Here is a 25,257-nt window from a genome sequence, read left to right on the forward strand (position 1 = left end):
TGCACTGCTGGCGGTTGGAGTGCAAGGGGGTAATGCGTTGGTGATCAGTGGTGCAAGCGGACAGGTGGCTTGGCTGGGGTGCATGGCCATGGTGGATGGGCTGCCTGCGGGACATGACCAGGGGTGCAGGGTAGTCCCCTGTGGTGTGGTCTGCCTGCAGGGGCCGTGGAGGGTGTAGAGGGAACACCTGGGAGGACCCACACTGCCAATTCACGTGTAGGACTCCCCTGCACCCCCGAAATTCACGTACCCCACTCGCACAGGGCCAATCGCGTGTGAAACTTGCCCGCACTCCAGTAATACACATACCCTGCTGAAATCGCGTGTGCAACTTCCCGCGCACCCCTGTAATACACGTACCCTGCTGAAATCGCGTGTTAAACTTGCCCGCACTCCAGAAATACACATACCCTGCTGAAATCGCGTGTGGAACTTCCCGCGCACCCCTGTAATACACGTACCCTGCTGAAATCGCGTGTTAAACTTCCCTGCACCCCAGAAATACACGAACCCTGCTGAAATAGCGTGTGGAACTTCCCGCGCACCCCTGTAATACACGAACCCTGCTGTAATTGCGTGTTAAACTTCCCCGCACCCCAGAAATACACGTACCCTGCTGAAATCGCGTGTGGAACTTCCTGTGCACCCCTGTAATACACGTACCCTGCTGAAATCGCGTGTTAAACTTCCCCGCACCCCATAAATACATGTACCCTGCTGAAATCGCGTGTGGAACTTCCCACGCACCCCTGTAATACACGTACCCTGCTGAAATTGCATGTTAAACTTCCCTGCACCCCAGAAATACACGTACCCTGCTGAAATCGTGTGTTAACCTTCCCCGCACCCCAGAAATACACGTACCATGCTGAAATCGCGTGTGGAACTTCCTGCGCATGCCTTTAGTACACGTACCCTGCTGTAATCGCGTGTTAAACTTCCCCACACCCCAGAAATACATGTACCCTGCTGAAATCACGTGTGGAACTTCCCGCGCACCCCTGTAATACACGTACCCTGCTGTAATTGCGTGTTAAACTTCCCTGCACCCCAGAAATACACGTACCCTGCGGAAATCGCGTGTGGAACTTCCCGCGCACCCCTTTAATACACGTACCCTTCTGAAATCGCGTGTTAAACATCCCCGCATGCCAGAAATACACATACCCTGCTGAAATCGCGTGTGGAACTTCCCGCGCACCCCTGTAATACACGTACCCTGCTGAAATCGCGTGTTAAACTTCCCCGCACCCCAGAAATACACGTACCCTGCTAAAATCGTGTGTGGAACTTCCCGCGCACCCCTGTAATACACATACCCTGCTGAAATTGCGTGTTAAACTTCCCCGCAACCCAGAAATACACATACCCTGCTGAAATAGCGTGTGGAACTTCCCGCGCACCCCTGTAATATACGTACCCTGCTGTAATCGCGTGTTAAACTTCCCCCGCACCCCAGAAATACACGTACCCTGCTGAAATCGCGTGTGGAACTTCCTGTGCACCCCTGTAATACACATACCCTGCTGAAATCGCGTGTTAAACTTCCCCGCACCCCAGAAATACACGTACCCTGCTGAAATCGCGTGTGGAACTTCCTGTGCACCCCTGTAATACACGTACCCTGCTGAAATCGCGTGTTAAACTTTCCCGCACCCCAGAAATACACGTACCCTGCTGAAATCGCATGTGGTACTTCCCGCGCACCCCTGTAATACACGTACCCTGCTGAAATCGCGTGTTAAACTACCCCGCACCCCAGAAATACACGTACCCTGTTGAAATTGCGTGTGGAACTTCCCGCGCACCCCTGTAATAGACGTATCCTGCTGTAATCGCGTGTTAAACTTCCCTGCACCCCAGAAATACACATACCCTGCTGAAATCGCGTGTGGAACTTCCTGCGCACCCCTGTAACACACGTACCCTGCTAAAATCGCATGTTAAACTTCCCCGCACCCCAGAAATAGACGTACCCTGCTGAAATCACGTGTGGAACTTCCCGCGCACCCCTGTAATACACATACCCTGCTGAAATTGCATGTTAAACTTCCCTGCAGCCCAGAAATACACGTACCCAGCTGAAATAGCATGTGGAAGTTCCCGAGCACCCCAGTAATACACGTTACCCGCTCGGCTTTTGCTGTTTGCCAGCCCTGTATACTGGTCCAGGGTTAGCGCAGCCCTTTGCGCTGAATTGGGAATTTTGATGGCTTTTCTTTGCGCGAGGGCGTTCTTGGGGGCGTAACTGGCGCTGCTGCAGGGTCGCTGCGCCACTCTGCGCCTCGGCTGGTTTTGGAAGCTAAAATCCATGAATACACTGTGCGCGGATATCGATTTTAGCGCACGCAGCTGGCGCAGACATTCGTATGCACACACTGTGCGCCAGCCGCGTGCGCCACTTTTGTGCGAAATTCTATGAATTACCAGTATGCAACTCATTCACAGCAATGTTTGGGTGAGAAAACTGTGGCGGAGAGAGATATTTCTGGGCCGGGCCATTTCCATGCGCAGTTCAGTTCAGCCAGCGGATGCTGGGCGGCTTTAGTGTGAGGGCCGGGTAGCGGTCTGCATAGTCCATGAATGGGGCCCATGTGTTTCGGAAGGGATTCAGCTTGCCCAGGCGGAGTGCAGTGACTCTTTCCGCAATGACAATGTCCCAACACTTAGCCCACCATAGCGGGATAGAGGGACCCTCGTGGTGCTTCCAGAGGCGGGCAAGGGCTACATGGCCGCCAGTAGTAGATGTGTACATAGGCGGGCTGCGGTTCCCGACACCGGCAGGTCCCCCTCCCCTGAGTCTCCCAGTAAAATTATTCCATGGTCCAGCAGGGTTTCGATTATGTCTGAGTACATTTACTTACCCCATCTGACCCCTTGAGGCTTGTAATGTTGTTTCTGGTGTGAGTTTTTTGCAATTTGTAAGCTAATAGCCAGTTCGCCTTATTACTTTTGTGATAATAGAATTGTTTTGTATATGCTAGAGCCTTCACGGTGTGATCGGCCCAGTGCATCTCTAGAGTCCGTCTAGCCTTTTTTAGCTCCCTGTCTGCCTTTCTGGAGTATTGGGTCTTTAGGTCTTTTTCTAGGGAGGATAGTTTTGACTCCAGAGCTTGTGTGTGGATCTTGGAGACTCTAAACTGTTCGGAGGCTGCGCTGATAAATACCCCTCTTGTGACTGGTTTCATGGCCTCCCATAACAGCCCAATTGGGGTTTCGGGGTTCTGGTTTTCCTTGAAGTAGTTGATCAAGGTGTCTTCCACCTCGCCCCTGATTACCTGATCTAAAAGCAGGTTGTCATTGAGTTTCCAGAATCTGGGAGGGGGGTCAGGGCCCCCCAGGATAGAGAGGTCTGCCGAGACGGGTGCATGGTCAGACACCATCCTTGTGTGGATTTCGATGTTGCTAAAGCATGGGAATAAGGTGCTAGTGGCCAGTAAAACATCAATTCGGGAATGACCTCCGTGTGCATTTGAGAAGAACGTGTAGTCACGAGTATGAGGATTGGCTACTCTCCATATGTCGACCGTGCCCGACTCTTTTAGGAATCTGGCAAAAGCTAGGGCTCGGGAAATATCAGGGTTGGATGGGGGTAGGGACTTTTCCTTTATGGAGTCTGGGCCTATGTTAAAGTCCCCCCCGATTAGAAGATACCCTGAAGTGAAAGTTAAAATCGGTGGGAGTAGCTCTGCTATGAATTTGTCCTGATTTGCATTCGGGGAGTAGATCCCCGCGATTGTGATTGCTTGTTCTGCAATATGACCCCGGATGAGGAGGTCTGCCCGATGGATCCTTTTTAACTGTAGGGTTGGACAGAGGGAATTTATCGCTTAAGAGGACCGCCACCCCCCGCTTTTTCTCGCCACTAGAGGCAAAGAAGCCCTGCTTAAAGCGCTTGAATTTGATTTGGTGCTCATCAGCTGGCAAGAGATGAGTTTCCTGGAGAATTACTATATCCCCATTTAGAGCCGCCAACCTGTTCTCCACCGATTTGCGCTTCCTGGGGGAATTAAGACCTTGGACATTCCAGGTCAGGATATGGACCTCCCTAGCGTTATCCGGGCCTATTAATTCTGGGAGCGCGGCTTGTGTTATGCAGGTAAACTGTATAAGGGCTGCGAGGCTATGGAATCTTCCCAAGCATGCGTGATGGTGTGCTGCAATTAGCGATCTCTACGGATAAAACTATAACCGTTACCTGGGGCTTATGGGGAGTTGAACAGTTCCTCGAACCCAGAACTACCCCCCCTCCAAAACTGTGAGAATGAGACCATAAAGCTCATTCGTGGGGTTACTGGCTGACCCCGTCGTCGGAAGTTGCATCCCGCCAAAGAGGACAGAATAGCCGCCGGGACGTGGAGTGACGGGTTCAGGGGCCGTATAGAGAATATGGGCCTGCGGCTGTGTGCTTGAATGTCTGCCTATAGGTGTCCACCTGGGTGCTAGGTGTTATCCCAATCCCTCCCGTGAAATATGGGGGAAACTGGAGAGCTGATGGAGATTGCAAGATACAGAGGATCACCAAATGGAGAATGACACCAACCTGACGAATTGGCAACCGGCAGAAAGATGAGGACTGCTGATCAGTCCGGGTTATGCTGCTTCCGGGGGCCCCGCGGCCTGCGACACCTGCCGGCACGTGACCAGCGATTGGATGTTGGCGAGCCGGGCTGGGATTGAGAGCGGGTGGCATGATCAGAGTCCTCGTTTACGGATCTCATTCCTAGGAATTGACCCACCTCCTTGGGGTTCCGGATTTGCCTGCGTGAACCTTCCCACTCAAAGCACAAGGTTGTGGGGTGGCCCACCGGTATTGTATTTTCCTTTCTTGTAGCCATTCTGTGAGGTTACGAAGGGCTCTCCTTTTCTGGAGGGTTATGCTTGCAAGGTCTTGGAATAGTGCAATGATTGCACCTCTGAAGGTGATTTGCTTCGAGGACCTGGCCTCTCTCATTATCTCCTCTTTAACCCTGAAAAAGTGAATCCCGGCGAGGACGTTTGGAGGGGAGGATGAAGCTTGCCTAGGCGCAGTGCAGTGGCCTCTGTCGATTTCTAGAGGGGCACTGTCCGGAAGAGTTATTATGAACCTAAACAGGTCTTTGACGAAGCTCTCGAGATCTGCGTTGGTGATTGAGGTGGGGATTCCACGGATGCGGATATTATTGCGCCAGGCGCGGTTCTCGCTGTCCTCCTGCTTGGATTCAAGTGTGTCGCATCTGGCTTCCAGGGTTGCTATTCTGTTTAAGCCACACTCTAGCTCGAATGTGTTGTCACACAGGCCGTTCTCCACTTCCTCTGTGTGCTTTTCCACTTCCTCCACCCTTCTGTCCAGAGATGTGATCTTTTTAGTGACCTCCTCTGTGCCCTTTTGGATCTCTTTGGTAAGGGCTACTAGAAAGTCTTTTAAGTCTGTTTTGCTGGCGAAATGCTCAGCCTGCGATTGCTCCAGTGAGGGGTGGACCCCGGGTATCGCAATAGTGGTGGGGTTGGCTTTGCCTGCCTTATTCTGGCCAGTACTGGACATCATTGTCGCAATGTCTGCTTGTTTCGCTGATTTACCGCTCTTAGACATGATTCTACTGAGTGGCGGGAGTGGAGGAGGAGCAATTGCTGCAATACCGCCTACTAATCACCACAGAGACACCAGGCTGAGCCCTGCTGGTCGAGCCCTGCGTTGGGGGAGAATGGCGAGCACCCCTCTGCTGCTGAGCTGTCTGAACCGATGCGGGCGATAGGGATGAGCACAGTGCGATTTTGTGGGCCACCCGGCGTCCTGTTGTTCTTTGCTGCACTGGTCGGTGGGATTTGGAAGACTAGTCTCTGCAGTTGAGGTGGAGAAGTGTTAGGCGGATCCGATGGGGCCGAGGCCCCCAAGTTGCCAGTCTAGGTGCATAGACTTCCGGGTTGGCAGATCCGGAGCAGAGCTGCAGAGCAGCGAATAGAGATGGTTTAGATGTGAGAGTGGCTTTGTTTTGCTTGCCGGAGGTGGAGATGGCCTGTCCGAGGGTGAGTGTAGCTATGCTGGCACCAGCCCAGGGGAACTCCAGATTAGGGCAGGGTGTGTAGTTGTTACTGCCCCTAGTTTCGGGGGCTGCTGCTGTTGGACAACGCACTTACAGGATTGAGTATTGTCTTAGGCGATGGTGATCCTCCTGGCGTGGATCTAGGATTGGGGGCCCTCCATGTAAGCCCTGGCCCCAGCTATGTACACAGGGCCCCTTGGGGCGACGCGTGGAGGGCTCTTGGCTGATGTGATTAAGTCTGGATGGGGAGGAGTGACGGGGCTGCCTCGGGAACCGGGAGGTCCTCCCGCCGGGATCAGCGCGAGGCTTCCAGGATCCGTGTCCCCCAGAGCAGTATGCGGCATGTGGTAGGGTGGTGCTGCCTCTAAGTCTGGCTGGCAAGGGAATGGTGCAGGCTGTGATCGAGCCCGGCACCCCTTATAGCAGAGGTGGGAAACCCCGCTGGTGTAAGATGGGAGTCCTCTGGGCTGGACCTGACTCTCACTCGGCTGCTTGCAGAGGCAGGTTACGCCGCACCGGGCTCGGGCGCTCTTACCCGCAGATGAAGTTCACGAGGGGGCCCCAGTTCTGTGGTCTGGCGGGATGTCTCCGGGCTGGGGTTGCCGCACCCTCAGGAGAGCTTGCGGCCGCGGACTGGGTCCTACCACGCAACTTCCCTCCAGATCCTTCTGGATGCCGAGGGACGTCCTCCGTAAATCGTGGAAGCTCTGGCCACTGAAGCTTGCAAGGCTCCTCCCGGTGTCCCGCATGGGGAATGTACGTTGGTGTGGCCTGGCAGGGATTCCCCCTGGCACCCTGGACGCCAGATGAGCTGAATGATGATAGCGGAGGAGTGCCCCTCCCCCACCGGGGCCTCGGATATCACGGGTGCCCGATCGCCATTTTGGATTTCTTCAGGCAGGTCCGGCGGGGCAAACACGGCTCTCAAGGCTTCCAGGCTGCTCCAAACCGCTGCCAACCCCTCTCAACAGTGGCAGTGGGTGTTCATAATGCTGTAGCCTCGAAGACTGGCACGGCGGCAGCCTCAGTCTGCAGGGAATTCTTTCCAACGGCAGGGCCGTCAAGGAGCACTTAAGGAGCCATGCCACATGGTCGGCTCCCGGCCACGCCCCCCCCTCCTCCTTTATTTTAAATAAACAAAACTTTAACACTAACTGTTAAATACAACCACTCAGGGGTCCCCCCTGCATGCTCTAGTCCACTGCAGGCAGGATACATCCTTTTGTTTCCACCAGAGTCTGTCCCTACATTGTCTTTGTGGCCTTACCACTCATAGTCTTGCAGCCTTGCTGGGGCTTTGGGTGCGGCCCTCAGGCTACATCTATGGAGCTGCAGGGGCGGCATTGTCTCAGATTCACCTCCCCCATCCTTCTCACTTATTTCTGGTCAGGCACATCTTCTCCGTCTGATGTCTCACCTGGACAGCCACCTCTGGTGTCCTACTCTTCAACCAATGGCGCCTGCTGGTGCTGTGCGGATTCGTCCTCTCTTTGGAGTTGGTCCCTTCCATCTGTCCACATCTCCGCAGACACCTTCTTGAATCAGGATGGGTTTCTCGTGATGGTTTGGTGTCCCTTGATTGCTGTCACCATTGACCCTTCAGTCTTTGTTACCCTCCACTGTCCGTGGTCATATCTCAAATCCACTTTAGACTTTGTTGGGTTCCGCAGCAGCAACACTGTGTCACCCACCACGTGTCAGGCTTCCCTGGCATTTCTCGTGTGACTCATGTATCATTGGCCACAACTCTTCGGCTGTGAGCCTCGCCTCCATCAATGTTATCCACACCCTTGCTCGGGTGATGGGTTCACCATTGTTCCATAGATGAGGTCTGCTGTGGGTACATTTGTGGAGTTATGAGGTGGCACTCTGTAGTTCTGTAAGAACCGGTATAGGCCCACCCTGCAGTGGCTGTTCTGACTATTGGAGATGTGTAATACCTTATTGATTGTCCTCATAAATCTCTACACATCCCAATTGGCCTGTTGCCACTGGGGGGGTCCTGTGGTGCTTTTGGATGTGGAGTTCTCCATGTATTTCTTTAACTTTTTTCCCTGAAAAGGAGGTCCATAGTCTCTCTTTACTTGTTGTGGTAGTCGATGCATATCGAAACGTTTCTACAGTGCAGTGATGATTCTGTCAGCTGAGGTCGATGTGATGATCTCCACTTCTGGGTACCGTGTGTGGTCGTGAATTGCTACCAGGAGGTAGATGCCCTCCTCTCCGGTTCAAAAGTCAATACTGATGGCGACCCACCTCGAGGATCCTTATTCCGCTGATTGGATTGGTTCAGAGTGTGGGGGTGCGCCTGTGATTTGGCATGGGAGGCAGGCCCTGATGATGTCCTCTGCCTTTGTGCCCAGGTGTGGAAACCACAACCAATGTCTTATTCTGGCTTTCGTATGGACCGTCCTTGTTGCCCCTCAAGTGCCAGGGAGACAATCGGGTCTTGTCAGCTGCAGGGAATTACTATCCAGGTGCCTCTTAGGATCAGGTCCTTGCATGGTATTGACAGTTCCTGCTGCAACGGGAACATCCCTGTCAGGAATTCTCTGGCTGCCAGTATGCAGTTGTGGATATTTTGAAGAAACCCAATCCAATCACCCGTAATTATCGTATTTCTGATGATGTCGCAGAACGGGTCACCTTGCATGGCCTCAGCAATGTCTGCGATGTTGGCTGCTCAGGGCTTGGTGGCGCAAATCACTTGGCAGATGTGTTCCTCTCTCTCCTCTGCCTGGTCAACTTCTCCTCAAGTCGCCGGGCATGGGTGCCTCGATAGGAAGTCTGCAGGGTTGTCCACCCCCGCTTGGTACACTAGCTCGAAATTGTACTGCTCGAGGTGCAGCAGCCATTTACCTATCCTGTGGAAGGGTGTGCTGATGACCCTGTGACAATCAGGAGGAGGGGTTTGTGGTCAGTGGACGTCCTAAAACTCTGTCCATAAAGATAGATGTGGAAGTGTCGCCATCCTTACAGGACCGATATGGCTTCTTTTTCGATGTGGGAGTACCTCTGTTCAGTTGGTGTGAGAGCCCTGGATGCATATGCGGTTGGTCAGGTTTCCCCCGTCTGTGCCTTTTGCATCAGGATTGCCCCGAGTTAGACTGGCTTGCGTCCACATATAACTCAGTGGCCTGAGTTGGGCTCAATGCAAGCCATTGTAGTGTCAGCAGGTAGGATTTCTTGATGCTCTCAAATGCTTCCATGCATTGTTGGCTCCATTCCCATTTGATGTTTTGCCTGGTGAGTTGTCAGAGTGGTTCTGATATGGTGGCTAGATTAGGGATAAATCTGCCACAGTACTTGGCCATGCCCAGGAAGCTAGCACTATCCACGTGTGAGGTTGGAGGTGATGCTTCTTTTATGTCCGCTACCTTCTGGGATCGGCTGATACTCCGTTTTTGTTGAACACATTTCCAAAAAAAGTGATCTCCCCCTTCATGAACTCGTACTTATCCCTGTGGATCGTGAGTCCTGCTTTCTCCAACCTGTCGAGCACTGTCTCGAGACGACGTAGATGTTCCTACCTGTTTTTGGCGTGCGTGAGGATATCATCACTGACATTGAGTACACCAGGGATGCCCTGGATCACTTCCTGGGTGGCCTGTTGGAATACTTCTGCTGCCGAGAATATCCCAAAGCTTAGCCTCTTGTAACGCTGGAGGCCCAGGTGAGTCGAGAAGGTTGTTATGTACCTCAAGTCTCAGTGTAGTTTGAGCTGGTGATATCTGGCGTTGAGGTCTATTTTGGAGAAAATCTTCGATCCTGTGAGATCTGTGATGATTTTGTCCAAGGTTGGGGTGATGTGGCTCTCTCTCTTTATGACAGAATTGAATAGTCGCATATCTATGGATATCCGTGCCTTCCCGGGTTATTTTGGCTTCTTTGTGACAACCATCGGGGAGACCCAAGAGGTTGGGCCAGTGACTTGCTTGATGATGCCTGTGTTTTCGAGTTCATGCAGTTCTTTGGCTATGATGGCCCTCATGTGAAAGGGGGTTCTCCTGTGGTAGAATGCCCTCGGTTGCACTGTTTGATAAATGTGGAGCTTAATCAGTTTCCCTTTGAGGCATCCAATGGTGTGTAGGATGCTGGGGTGTTTTTCCAGTAGACTAGTGACCCCTCAGTGTCTGCCATGTATATTTTGGAGGTGATGGTAGTGTTGCCTCTACTCAGTGTAGCCCAGAATCGCCCTTCGACTGGCAGCGGTTTTCTGCTGCCATAGGACAATATTTGGGTGTCTATGTGCTTGAGTATGGGCTGCGGACACAGTTTCCGGAACATGCTTGTCGCATGACGTTTTCCGATGCTCCTTTGTCGATTGTCATCAGCATCTCTTGTGTTTGTATGTTTATAATGCATTTGGGTCTTTTCCTTTTTTTCTTTCTTGCCTTGATCCAGGGCCGAGATGAGTTGCAGCTTCCTCATTTTTATCTCCAGATAAATCCATCGATTCATTATTTTCATCTGCTACCAAGCATGTCTCCGCCCATTTCTTCTTCTTTGTGGGGTGTCTCATGGGTAGCGGCTGTCGTCGTTGATTCTGACTTGCAGGTCCCTCATGTGGTCCCTTGTGCTTGGCAGTACCTACTCCCGTGGCATGCCCCGCCACACCAGCCACACTCTGTTGGACTGGGGATTATCGTATGCCATCGTGGCGAGTTGTGTGTCGGCTGCTGTCCTCCCTTGGTGATGGCCAGTTTGTGACCAGCGCTATAGTTGTTGTTGTTGGTACTATTTGCAGTTTCTGGAGGGTAGTGCTCATTTGGGCTGCCCTGGCATGTGACAGCTCCCTCTGGCGTCCGTACACAAATATTCATGCCAATGTGATCCCTCTCTCACTCAATAACACTCTACGTAGTATCTCGGATGAAATGCCATTTATTATTTGGCACCTTATCTCCTTTTTGTTGTCGTTAAACTTGTAGGACAGCACTAACCTCCTAAAGCACGTGTGGTAAGCATCTAGGGGCTCTTCCTCCAATTGCACTGTGGTGCAGAGGTTGAAAGTCTCAAAATCTGGATTGAGTTGTGGCATAAAATATGCAGTTAGAGCATCTCTGGCTCGCTGGTATACGTCTGCTCCGTCGCCTATCACTAGCAAGTTGAAAATCTGCAACACATCGTCACTGATGTTCAACAGTATATGTGACCTCATCTTTCTCGGTGGTGATGTCCTTGCAGTCCATGGTCATTTCAAACTTCTGGACCCAGATTGTACAGCGCGCCCCTACAGATGATAGGGCTGTGTAGGGGTTGAATGGTCCAAGGGCCGCCATTGTACCCCCTTGATGACAGGGAAATTTTACTTGAGGAGACAGCGTTGCTGCTAACCTTGTCGGCGTGCTGACCCTGGGTGTGGAGAATGCTGTAGCCATGTTGCTACCTGTGGGGTTTTCCTGTTGTTCTTTGTTGTCCATGTAGGAACAGAAAATCAAAAAATTGAAAGAGAGAAACAAAGGAGGAAAAGTGTTGTGTGTGATGTGCTGATTGTTCCTGACCACGTAGACACGTGGCACGTGTGTGTTGAGGAGAGCCTCTCCTCGGTGGGTCCAAAAATATTATTTTTTTTCCGTGGCGGGATTGAACCACCGCATTACAGCTGATGAGCGGTGGGCCATACTGACTCCTCGTCGCCAGTGTTGTGTCACCACTTTTCAATGACCGCTTGTTTAGGAGCTGATAACCACACACAGTATTTACAGCACATGAAAATATGTTTTGCATGTAAGGCAGTCCTAAAAATCTGTATGGTAACTCCCGCCTGATTAGGAATTTGAAATCTGCATGAAATCCTCAAAGAACACCACCAAAATGTTCCATCACTTCAAGTCAGAATCAATGGGTGTCAGGTAAAACCAAATCAGGCCACGTACAACCTTTCACCTAAATATGACCTCAGAATGTTCCAGGATCAACACACAGCAAGGCCAGACACTGAACCAGCATGTACACAAGCAAATAATGCAGTTTGAAAGAATCAGGCAGTCAAAAAATACAGACATCACTCATCCCGAAGTGCACTGTTCTTCTTGTGTTGCCCCCTCGTCCCCATTACCCACCTGACTAATTTTTCCAAGTCTCTATACGGTCTGTATACTGTCCTAGTTGAACTGTTTCTCACATCACTGCCTACCGAAGAACCACACTTTGTTTCCTGACTCCCTCCCCCACACCCCACACCCATAGCTTCCTGATGCTGTATCCCGTTCCCTGTTTGCTTGCTGGTTGACCCCACGCCCCATCAACCATTGACCGATTCTATCTTGCCTCATACCGTTACTCGCCTCTGTCAGACCCTGGTGATCTCTAAATCTGTCAGGTTACACTTGTGTCTCAAAAGCTAAATATGCCAAAGAAGGGACTTCCATCAAATGCAATATAGGGTGCCACACATTCATTTTTATGTTGAAAAAGACTGGAATTGAAGATATGTTTGCTTATTTTAAATTTGTAACTGTAATTTCTCACAAGGAACAATGTCACAATTGACCATAAGGTAACCTGATTCAGCTAAAACTTCAAAGAACTTTTTTCTTCACTGAGAACACACTACCCTGTTCATTCTCACCAAAAGGAGATAATAGCTCATGGGGTTGCTAATGAGAAGAGGAGGAGACTTCCTCTGCTGCTCTGGGAAAGAGACAATGGCCCTCATTACAACACTGGCGGTAACACATGGCGCTATTAGCACCATGGTTGCTGCCGGTGTTGTAACGAGTCCGCCAATGTTCAATGGGGAATTACCACCCCATTCCAAGGTTGGCGGGGCGGTAATTCCCCATTGAACTTTGGCCCTTCCCCATTCCCATTTTTGGCCCATAGGGTTCAATGGGACTGGGGAAGGCAGTAATTACGGTACCGTAATTACCTTGAAGGTCCCTTTGCTGGTCCCTACTTTAAGGGCTGGTCCAGACCAGCCGTTCAGGTCGGGTCCCGCAAAGGGACCTCGTAATTAGGCGCTAAGGTGTTAACGGCGCCGCAGCCTTTTTACGGCGCCGTTAACACCTTAGAGCCAGGGCCGTAATGACCCCCAATGGGTTCCTTGAACTGAAAGAAAATGCTAATTTGGGTGTGACTGACACCAACTGCCCAGGAAGACAAGCCCATGTGACTCTCTAGCCCAGCCAATGTTTATGTTTATGTTTATGTTTATTATTTGATAATGCGCACAAAACCCAGGGGTAGCCGGGCGCAGCAGGTACAAGGTTACTTAAACTTAGGTTGCATACAGGGTATAAAAAACATATCAATACGGTACATACATGTCAATGCAGGCAGTTGGAATGAAAAACGAACATGTTACAGTATTGAGAGAGTGTACAAGGTAAAAGGTGAGAGCAGAATCATCTTAGACTGGGTTACAAGGGTGTCGTGGCCGTTAGGTACCACGAGAATTAGTTGTCGTTGGACCAGAGCCAATTTTTTACCTTACATCTGAAGTTGGAGTAGGGTAGGTTAGCTCTCAGTGCAATGGGCAATGCGTTCCAAGCCTGGGCAGCTCTGACGGAGAAGCTTGCTCCGCCCACTTTGGATCATCTGAATCTAGGAGTTTCGAGCAGGAAGTGGTTGGTAGCCCTAGTGTGGTGGCTGGATGATTTTCTGGTCAGTCTGGCCGAGATGTAAAGGGGTGCTGTGTTGTTGAGCCCTTTGTGGGTAAGCGATAGTGTCTTGAGCAGGAATCTGTCACTGATTTTAAGCCAGTGGTGGTTTTTCCTGATGTTAGAAATATGTGCTCTGCGGGTTATGTCAAGGGCTGCTCTAAGAGCGTTATTTTGAAAGATTTGCATTTTATTTATAATGGTTTTGTTGGCACCTGCATAGAGGGCATTGCAATAGTCCAGTTTGGACATTACTAATGCGTTAGCTAGCATGATACAGTTAGTTTTAGAGAGGCAAGGTCTACAGGTCCTGATTAATTTACAGGTGTACGCTGTGGATGATGCCAGGGTGTTAACTTGTTTTTTAAGAGATAAAGTGGAATCGAGGTAAAAGCCTAGAGTTTTTACCTCAGTAGCCACCTTGATTGTGTTACCATCTATGTTGAAATTGCGATATTTGGGACTCAGTTTTTCTAGGTTGGAGTCGGAACCCAAGATCAATATCTCAGTTTTGTCGTCATTTAGGCAGAGACCGTGGGAGGCCATCCATGCCTGAATGAGGAGTTACATTTTGTTTACTAGAGCTGTGTCTTCGACAAAGTTGCCTGATAGTGGTATGAGAATCTGCGTATCATCCGCATAATTAGTATAGGTTACCCCTAATCTGTCAAGTTTATCGAAGAGAGGCTTAGTAAAGATATTATACATTGTCGGGGAGACACATGAGCCTTGTGGGACACCACAAGTGATCTGGATTGGGTCCGCTGCCGCTCAGGGGAGAACACTCTCATCATACGGTTAGCTAGGAAGGATTGTAGCCATGCTATAGCTTCACTTGAGAAATGGGCGGCAGACACTAAGTGGTTGCATAATACTGCATGATCCACCAGGTCAAAGGCCACTGATAGGTCAAGGAGGAGGAGCATAGCTGTACTACCTTTATCCTTCAACTCGTCGATTTGTGTCTTGAGGTCGATGAGGGTCGTTTCAGTACCGTGCAGTGGTCTGACGCCAGATTGCCATGAGCCTAATAGTTGGTGTGTCTCGAAATAGTTTTGGATTTGGAGGTAGGCTACTCTATCGATGATTTTAAGGAGAAATGGGACCGTAGTAATGGGCCTGTAGTTAGTGGGGATTGCTGGGTCGAGTGTCTGTTTTTTGAGTGGGGGCAGAACCCAAGATTCTTTAAGGTTAGTGGGTACAGTACTCGTGTTGAAGGAGGCGTTGATAAGTTTCAAGATGAAGGGTGCTAGATCTCTGGCTGCATCCTTGATGATTTGCGCAGGGCAGATGTCACCTTGGCAGTTCGACGGTTTAAGGGATAGAATGACCTTTTCAGTTTCCAATATAGAGATATTAGTAAACCTGAAGGGTTTACAGTTGCTTTGGGTGGATATGCTGGGTATCTCCTTCAGATGGGTGGTATGAGTTCCACTAGGGCTCAAGGAGGCTTTTTTCTTAGCAATTTTAGATTGAAGGGTTGTGATTTTATTTGCTAGGGCATTTTGAATGCTGGTGCACCAGGATTTGTCCTTGGGGACATTGGGCTTCATTCCGAGTCCGGCGCTAACCAATTGTGGTAGTAGCGCCTTGGTTGGCACCGGACCCGTACCGGCACCGCCCTGGTGGAATGGGAAATTACCCATTGAGTTGACCAGGGCGGTAATTTCCCATTCCCCAGGGCCCTTCCCCATTCCCAAATGAGCCCCCATAGGACTCAATGGGAATGGGGAAAATGCAAATAACGGTGACCGTACTTTACGGTCACCGTTATTGGCTAAAAAGCCCCTTTGCGCCTTCGTCCAAAATGCCTGCTAAAAGCAGGCATTAAGGACGAGGGCGCAAAGGGAACTTGGAATGTGGCGGTAAGGGATTACCGGCACCGGTCTCGTTACCGGTGACCGGTATCCCTTACCGCCATACTCGGAATGAGGCGCATTGTCTGTAGGGGCAATAGGATTTTCCAATTCACGGAGAATGGTGAAGAGCTCTTTGGAGTTCGAGTTGGCTTTACTGATTCTATCATTGAATGAATCTTTTTTAGTTTGAATTATTTCCTTTTTGTATTTTTTGGCAAAGTTGGCAAGTGTGGTTTTATTGTCAGCAGAAGGAGTATGCCTCCAAATAGCTTGGAGTTTGCGTTTTTGGATGCGAATTTCTTTGAGATGGGGGGTGAACCAAGAATTAAGGTGAGTTTCACGTTTACTTTTATGGAGTTTGATAGGGGCGATCAAGTCTAGCGCTTTGGTCATGGAGTTGTTAAATGACTCAACTAACTCGCTAGGATTGGATTCATTGAAGCTAGCTGTGAGAGTTGGTAGCCAAGACCAAGCCAAGACCTTGGAGGCGGAGACAAACCATTGTGTGCATTCAAAGAGCCCAGAAAATATTGTTTTGGGAAAAGACTTATAAAATATTGTACCGAACTGACAAAAATATGGAACTTAGAGATTATGAAAATGAAAATATTGCTCACAAGTAGAAACTACTCTGGAAATGTTGCGACTTTCAGAGACTGAACCACGAAAAAGTTAATATTCTAGCAATTGTGATTATGTTAGGAAAATGAAAAAATTACAGGAATTTGCCTAGATGGTATGTGTATGCATGTGTAAAAATTGGTACAGAAGTGACAGAGTAACCGCACAAAAGCGTGAAAAATAGTCATTTGTGAACCAAAACTCATAGGAAGATGATGCTTGGACAGAAACGGAGCTTAGTCAATCTGTCATGTAATTATGTATTATTAACAAGTTGTGCATATTGGAAATGTGTTTTTTGGGAAAAATAGATTTTCTGCATAAAAGCAAAGGGGAGGGATTTTCACTGGAACCTAAACACAGTGTCACTCTGACACATGATGACACATCATGACACATTGTTCCCTTCTCAAATCAGGAGAGGGGGAATTCTCTGACCTATCAGATCCTTAGAGGGTTGGGCATAGTATAATCAGCATCCCCACCACTTTGGAAGATGGATAAATAGGGACTGTTGAGGACCCAGACAGACACACATTCACTCATCACTCATCTACCGGTGAAGCGCTCTGCAGGAAGAACCCATCTCCAGAACGAGACTCCAGAACCAGACTCTAGAACCCTGAAGCAGAGGCCCAACCCAAAAAGCTGACCTCTCTTTAGCAGGCCTTTAAAATCTTGTAACCTGATTTACCCCCTAAACTTCCACGGGGCCTAACCAATTCAACAGCCTGGCTGTGCTGTGTCGGCCACTCTGGCCTAGAACCCAAGATCCAGATCAGTCCAGCAGAGCTGTAACCCAGAACCTGTCAGATCCAGTCCAAGAGGCTGTGTAGACCAGAGTGCCTTGCGGAGAGAAGTCCAGGTGTCCTGAATCCTGTCCAGTGGCCAATCCAAATCTTTGACCAGATCTTTGATGGCCCCATTCTATTCCAATGCCACAGTAGTGAGTATTTAGCATAGAACTGTCCATAGTCATCTCTTAGTATTAAGTAATTCCATCCGAACCATTCCAACATATCCAAAACTGCATTATTGAATGTCTTTTGTCTATCCTAACTTCTTCTCCCATCCATATAATCCTATGATAATCGTAGTGATAATCATCTTGGCGCTAATATATATTTTCTGGAGAAAGGCAATTGTCTCAGGCAGATAGAAACCATCCGGAGGCGCCTCTGGATCGGTGGCTTTGCTGTCCGTGTAGTTTGCAGCTCCATAGACTCCCTAGTGTTAAGAAATCTTCGTTCCAAATCTTCAACAGCACATCTTTCATTTTGAAATCTTGACTCTTTTGAGAAAAATCTACCTTTATTAAAACCTCTGTAACTTGAACCATACATGCTAGGAATGAAATTGAAATGTCATTTTGAAGCTAACATCCTCAGTTTACAAACGAAATAAGAACCACATTCCAACTCCTTCTAATCCTCATAAAAGCAGGGATCACACAAAACAGTAATCCAACCCCCCGGTTATGGGGGAGGTCCCCCCTCACTGCCAGGGGGCTGGATTACCTTCAGTTTCACGTTGGCGTGCGTAATGCACGTCGGCATGAAACGGAAAGTAATTTCCACCGCAGCAGCCATTTCGGGCTGGTGCGGTGAAAACAGAAGTCGAGTGTTCACCTTTCTCCCCCTCGATCTCCGGCTATATTTCAAGCCGGAGATCGGGGGAGTTGCCGTTGGAAAGGGGAGATTCTCCCCTTTCCAACGACACCCTATGTGACAGCATTGCTGCCCGCAGATCGGGCACAGGGTGCTCGATGCACGGGCAGCAATGCCCACTGGACCACCAGGGAAATGTTTGTGATGTGGGGGGAGGGGGGTTCTTACAGTAAGCAGCCCTCTCCCCCCCAGCCCCCAAAGCATGGGGGCCCATATATAAAGACCCCTGGTGGCAGACAGGTGACCATCTGCCCCAAGGGGTGGGGGCATAAAAAGATAATAAATTGGGAAAACAAAAAAAAGGTGATGGGAAGGGGGGAGGTGGTTTGGGGACCCTAGCCACCAGGGATTTTGTCGGAAAGGGTGTCGTTGGAAAGGGGAGATTCTCCCCTTTCCAACGACACCCTGTGTAACAGCAATGTCTACTGCACCACTAGAGAAATGTTCGTGACCAGGGGGGCTGCTTACAGTAAGCAGCCCTCTCCCCCCCCCGGCCCCAAAGCATGGGGGCACATATATAATGACCCCTGGTGGCAGACAGGTGACCATCTGCCCCCAGGGGTGGGGGCATAAAAAAAAAGACTAAATGAAAAATATGTGATGGGAAGGGGGAGGGGGTTGGGGGCCCTAGCCACCAAGGATTTTTTGGAAATGGTGTCCTTGGAAAGGGGAGATTCTCCCCTTTCCAAGTACAGCCTGTGTGACAGCATTTCTGCCCGCAGATCGGCCGCAGGGCGCTCGATGTGCGGGCAGCAATGGCCACTAGACACCAGGGATGTCTTTGAATGCGGAGGGAGGTGGGGGGCTGATTACAGTAAGCAGCCATTGCCCCCTGGACCCCAAAGCAGGAAAAAAAAAAGAAAAGAAAAAAAAAGGAATTTGGGTGGGAGTGGGGGGCCATTAGCCACCAGGGATATATTTGACAGAAAAGGGCGGTGGCCCTCTCCCCCTCACCACAAGGGGAAATGGGGGCACCCCTTGTAGCCCTCCGTGGGGGCAGATATCTGCTCATAGGATGGGGCATCTGACCCCAGGGAGGGCTGCATGAGATGCCCCCCTCTTATCTACTAAACTTGCCTTGGCACAGAGAGGCACATTGGTGTGCCAAGCTGGCCCCGGGGTGCCCAAACTTACTGTCCCACCCACTGGGGGGGCCTGTCCCACCATTTTCGGGGGCCCTTTCTGCCCCTCACAAAATGGATTGGAGTGTACCTCACGCACCCGTTTGTAGGAGGCCCAGGGAGGCCTGCATGAGGTGCCCCCACAAACCCATTTGGGGTGAGGAGAGAGAGGGCCCCCAAAAACTGTGGGACAGGCCCCCCAGTGGGTGGGGCAGTAATGTTTGGGCACCTCAGGGCTAGATTGACACACCAAAGTGCCCCTCTGCGCCAAGGCAAGTTTCGTAAACAAAGAAAAATATGGAAAATTGTGGAACGCATTTAACGGGGGGGTGTGGGGCACCCCAAACGGACAGGGAATTTTCTAATGGGATTGGGTAGTGACCCGTCTCCCCACCCGCAGTGGTGTGGGTGCCATGTCATGCAGCCCTCCCTGAGACCAGATATCTGCTCCTAGGAAGGGACGCCTGAGCCCAGGGAGGAGTGCAGGACAGCCCCCCAAATATCTGCCCCTGGGGAGGGCTTCATGAGATGCGCTGACCCTCCAATTGAGGTGGGGGTGGAGAGGTGCACCCCCCTTCACATTAGAAAATTCTACAGCGTTGTAAGGGTCCCCTCAGCCCCCGCTAAAGGGCAGCATGCCATTTTGAATTATTTTCTTTGTTTACTAAACCTGCCTTGGCACAGAGGGGCATATTCGTGTGCCAATCTGGTGCGGGGGTGCCCAAACCTTACTGTCCCACCCACTGGGGGGCCTGTCCCACCATTTATGGGGGCCCTCTTCCCCCCACCCCAAATGGAGAGGGGGTGTGCCTCACGCAGCTGTTTGTAGGAGGCCCAGGGAGGCCTACATGAGGTGCCCCTGCCACCCATTTGGGGTGAGGGGGGAAAGGGGCCCCATTAATGGTGGGACAGGCCCCCCAGTGGGTGGGGCAGTAAGGTTTGGGCACCCCGGGGCCAGACTGGCACATCAATGTGCCTCTCTGCACCAAGGGGAGTTGGGTTACCAAAGGAAAAAAGTGAAAATGGTGTAACGCTTTTTAGGGGGGTCTGTGGGGCACCCCAAAGGGTCTGGGAATTTTCTAATGGGATGGGGCGTTGAACTCCTCGCCCCAGCCACAATGGAGTGGGTGCCATGTCATGCAGCCCTCCGAGGGACCAGATATCTTCTCCTAGGAACAGAAGCCTGAGCCCAGGGAGGAGTGCAGGACAGCACCCCCCCCTATCTGCCCCTGGGGAGGGCTACATGAGATGGGCCGCCCCTCCAATTTGGCCATGTGTGGATTACCATGGGTGTCCTCTTTTCGGAAATACATGGGGTTCCCTGTTTTCCTCGAGGCCCATATCTGTATGTTGTGCTTGTCTGGAGAAAGTGTCAAATTTAGGTGTCGAAACAGACTTGGGGTTACCTGTGTTTTAGGCTTTCCCCTTGGCGCCCAGGTAGGTGCACCCACACATGTGAGGTACCGTTTCCATCGGGACACCTGTGGGAATGGGGATGGTAGGCCATATGTTGTTGGCAGCGTGTTTCGATGGGTGCGCCGAGTGAAATGTGCAGAAAATGCATTTTTTCCCCACATTTCGGACTTTGCGGGGGTGTCTGGGTAATAAATTCTGGGCCGATTTGCGCAAATCATACCTCTGCGGATTCCCACGGGTGTCCTCTTTTCGGAAATGCATGGGGTTTCCTGTTTTCCTTGGTGGCTTGGACACCCGAGGCCCGTATCTGTATGTTGTACTTGTCTGGAGAAAGTGTCAAATTCAGGTGTCGAAACAGACTTGGGGTTACCTGTGTTTAGGCTTTCCCCTTGGTGCCCAGATAGGTGCACCCACACATATGAGTTACAGTTTTCATCGCGACAGCTGTGGGAACGTGGGACGGTAGGCCATGTGTTGGTGGCGTGTTTCGATGGGTGCGCCGAGTGAAATGTGTGGAAAATGCGTTTTTTTCCCACATTTTGGACTTTGCGGGGGTGTCTGGGTAATAAATTCTGAGCCGATTTGCGCAAATCATACCTCTGCTGATTCCCACGGGTGTCCTCTTTTCGGAAATGCATGGGGTTCCCTGTTTTCCTTGGTGGCTTGGACACCCAAGGCCCATGTCTGTATGTTGTGCTTGTCTGGAAAAAGTGTCAAATTCAGGTGTCGAAACAGACTTGGGGTTACCTGAGTTTTAGGCTTTCCCCTTGGCGTCAGGTAGGTGCACCCACACATGTGAGGTACCGTTTTCATCAGGACACCTGTGGAAACGCCGGACGGTAGGCCATGTGTTGTTGGCGGCGTGTTTCGATGGGTGCGCCGATTCAAATGTGCGGAAAATGCGTTTTTTTCCCCACATTTTGGACTTTGCAGGGGTGTCTGGGTAATACATTCTGGGCTGATTTGTGCAAATCAGACCTCTGTGGATTCCCATGGGTGTCCTCTTTTCGGAAATGCATGGGGTTCCCTGTTTTCCTTGGTGACTTGGACAGCCGAGGCCCATACCTGTATGTTGCGTTTTTCTGGAGAAAGTGTGAAATTCAAGTGTGAAAATAGACTTGGGGTTACTTGTGTTTTAGGCTTTCCCCTTGGTGCCCAGGTAGATGCACCCACACATGTGAGGTACCGTTTTGATCGGGACACCGGTGGGAATGCAGGAAGGTATAACATGTGTTGTGTTTATGTGGTTTTCATAACGTTTTGACAGATTTGCTGGTGTCCTTTGTCACACCACCCTTTCATTTTCCAAATGTGACCTACATTTAGTCGCTGCTTTAGGCACAATACGCTTTTGTAACCTGCACAAGTCACCTACCCTTGAAAAGGTCTGCCTCTGCTCTTTCAAAAATGGGATGCTTGCCATTCCTCACCACATTGGTTTTCCTGATTTACACATACTAAGTGCGTCTGTTCAGCCCATGAGCATAAAACTCCTGTGTACCATGGCTCAGTGTTTGGCTTGTGGTATTGCTTGTTTTGTAAAACACTACAAAAAATGTGTGCTTTCCTAACTGCAAGTGTCGGGGGAATGTAGCGGAGCATTGGTTTTCTCAAAATTCATAGAACCAATGCCGTACCAAGCCAACCATGTCCAAAACATACCTTTTTTTTGGTCATTTTCCCGCTTTTCCCCCAATCTATGGCATTTTCCCCTACCTAGTGTTTGCCTGACCTACGCTAATCACCCCTTCCTAAACTTTCAGAAATATATGCTTTTCTGTCCTCTAATTCGGCTTTCCTACCCTTTTCTCCCATTCCGTCCATGCATGTCCAATTGGCAAAAATGGCCAAAAATTCGCCTACCTCTCACAAAACAGTTGATAACCACATCAAAATATTTTTTTTTCGTTTCCACTCAACCTGTTCTTGAAAGCCAGGAAATTGGGGAATTCGGCCCACCAAACCATTCGTTCCTAGCTTTTACAAGGAAAAAACCACAGGCTTCTTTGTACATCATTTTATGGGCATTTTTTTGAAAAAAACCTAAAACGTTCCCCCTTTTTGCTTATTTTCTCTCACCCCCTACAGCAACCTAGGATTCCTGGGTGGCGTTACAACTGCCTTCATGTGGGAAAAAAGGAGCCAAATTGAATGACATTGAATGGCCACATACTGAAATCATCAAACAAGGCCCTGGCACTGGGGGGAAATACCCATGGCACTTAAAGGGTTAAGTAATAAAATGATTGTCTATCGTTCCCTCTCCCCTCCATGTTGTCCTGTGGGTGCTTTCTATATTGCGCCTAACAAGGGCATATTATTTCTGACCTGTTGCAGAATTCTAAATTACAGCTACATGCTTTGGATTTGAAAAAATGTACATCTCAGTCTTGGCTCATCTGGTTTTTAAAAGTGTTATGGCATGCGCCTACTATCTTGAAAATTAGAGAGGACAATTTCCAGATATATTTCCCAAAAAGGTGTTTTTAGGCCCTAAAGAATACCAAATACAAAAAATATACATATTTGTCAACATTTCCTTTACATTAAATGGCTCATAACACCTCATCAAATTGGGCACGAGTGGTCAAATGTGGCTGTATGAATGTTGTCAAATATATCACAATTTCATGGACATTGTCCAAAGTTACACAGGAAAACATGTTGTCATTTTTCTATGTAAAATGCCATGCAACCCTGAAGATAATGTCGCTACTGCAATACTATAATATATATATATTTTTAAGGTGATTCAGTTAAAAAACTTTACACATTTACATCAAATATTCTTCATTTACACAAATTAAAATGAATACACACATAACAATACCTTCACACCTATTCTTCCATTTTATCCCAATTAAGACAATATCAGATTCAACTTTAAAAAAGGAACTATCAATTTAAAATTAATCAATAAACATACACTCATTTTATTGTGTTCCACCTTTCCTCATAATGTTCATACATAGCTTCCAGAATTCAACACTTTTAATGTGCTCTAAATTATGAACAAACCCTCCCACATCCTTAACATATAAATACTATAACAGAAACACACATATATGTATTGGTTCCTGAAGAGTACTCAATCATTCTGTGCGATTGGTCTGGAACACAGGGTGGGGAAATAGCTATTGCATTTAGGAACTATTTGTCTGCACTTAATTGCTTATTAATTGACGTCCTGCCCTTGAACGTCTGGCTGTTAAAATTGCTACCTTAGACTAATCTATCTGCTTAGCTGAATTCATACATTTTGCAACAACTGCTGTATTTTAAATCTTTATCACTTCTTCATTAGGGACTTTAATCACTTTTGAATTATTGTTTTTTTTTTAACAATTGTAATCAATTCTTCAGTTCCATGGATTTGGTCAAAGTCATCTTACACACAGTCCACTCGGAAGGTAACGTTTTTGATGTTGTAATTGTCCCAGTAATGATTACTACTTCTTTAATGTTTTCACCTGACACATTGTTTTGCTTTTCAGACACTTGTAATGACCTCAGCACTTACCCTATTACATGAGCTAAAGGTTCTTGGACTCAGGAAGGCAATAATGTACACTTAGATCATCGGTTGAAAAATGATTTGCTCTTTACAGGCCCGTTATTCACTTTCCATAAGTACACCTGAGGGTTTGTTGCGCTATATAAATGCCAAAAATACATATTACTACGAAATACATGCAACTGGTTATACATGAATATATGGACAAGCATAAACTCACTAGGTATACATCACCATTAGTGCAGTTGTAGGAGAAAGTTGCATCTCAGCCACAACACTACCATGTCCCGAGGCAGGTAGGCTGTGAGATCATGCATCAACTAACAGGGTCTGGAGCGGAGCATCTTCTCTCTCAGTGAGACCTCAACACCCGGGGTTCCAATTCTCTGACTCCTCGTGGGGATTGCACTTATCTTCTTATGGGGACAAATCCCTGCCCCTCATAAGTTGCAGACTGCTCCCAGCCGAAGGACAGACTGTAAGCATGGGAGGCAAGAGTGGAAAAATCCACACAGTGAAAATACCCAGCTTGTCTATTGTGCTCTCTTTCCTAGCACCCCTTATCAATGCACCTTCACATCCCTGACTCCCCTCTCGAGTCGTCCCTGAGCAAACAATACAACTACCCTCAATAGTGAGCTCATCTGGTTCATGCTGCAATATCGCAACCATTGCAGAAATCATGTCTGCCTTCTAACTGAGCTTGCAAAAATGTAGACTTTCATTGCGGTTTAGAAGTGAATGTCCAAAATAGCCGCGCACCGGCACCATGTTGTTTAGCTCATTCTCGAACACACACTAAAATCCACCCTTTGGACAATCAACTACCATACCCCAATGAAACAAATGACGGTTTCTGAAACCGAACAAACATCCCAACCAGACTAAGAATACATGAAATGCAACAACAACAAACAATACAAACCAAAACAATTACAAAAGCACAAACAAAAGCATAGCACAATGCTTCAGGAAACCAGAAAAAACAGTTGAACCCACCAACCCCCTCCCTGATCTTGAGTTACTTGAGAAATCAGATCATTTAAACCAACAAAAATGGTCATTTAAATCAAATGAGAACATCCCTTCAACAGCATTGCAACCCAAATTATGCTTCAAAAACAAATTATCAATAGCAGTTTTGTTTTGTAAAATCACCTCCCTACATTTTCTGCTGTCTAAAAGCAGCTCCGTTAAAGCTTGAGAGGTTTCATTAAGCCCCTTAACCACTACACAAGCTAATCTAATCAAGGATTTATAACCACCAGCTGCCAAACCCCATACACCCACCAAAGAAAATGAAAGTACTAAAACCTCAGGTTCAGACAACAAATGCACATTAGAATCACAGTATGGCGAAAGGCCGATATGATGAACAGAACGTGTAGTTTGATGAATCACAGGCTGTAAAGGAAACATCATCAAACCAAGC

This window comes from Ambystoma mexicanum, chromosome 2q (genome assembly GCF_040938575.1).
Source record: "Ambystoma mexicanum isolate Mex_15411 chromosome 2q, UKY_AmexF1_1, whole genome shotgun sequence".
NCBI classification, from domain to species: domain Eukaryota; kingdom Metazoa; phylum Chordata; class Amphibia; order Caudata; family Ambystomatidae; genus Ambystoma; species Ambystoma mexicanum.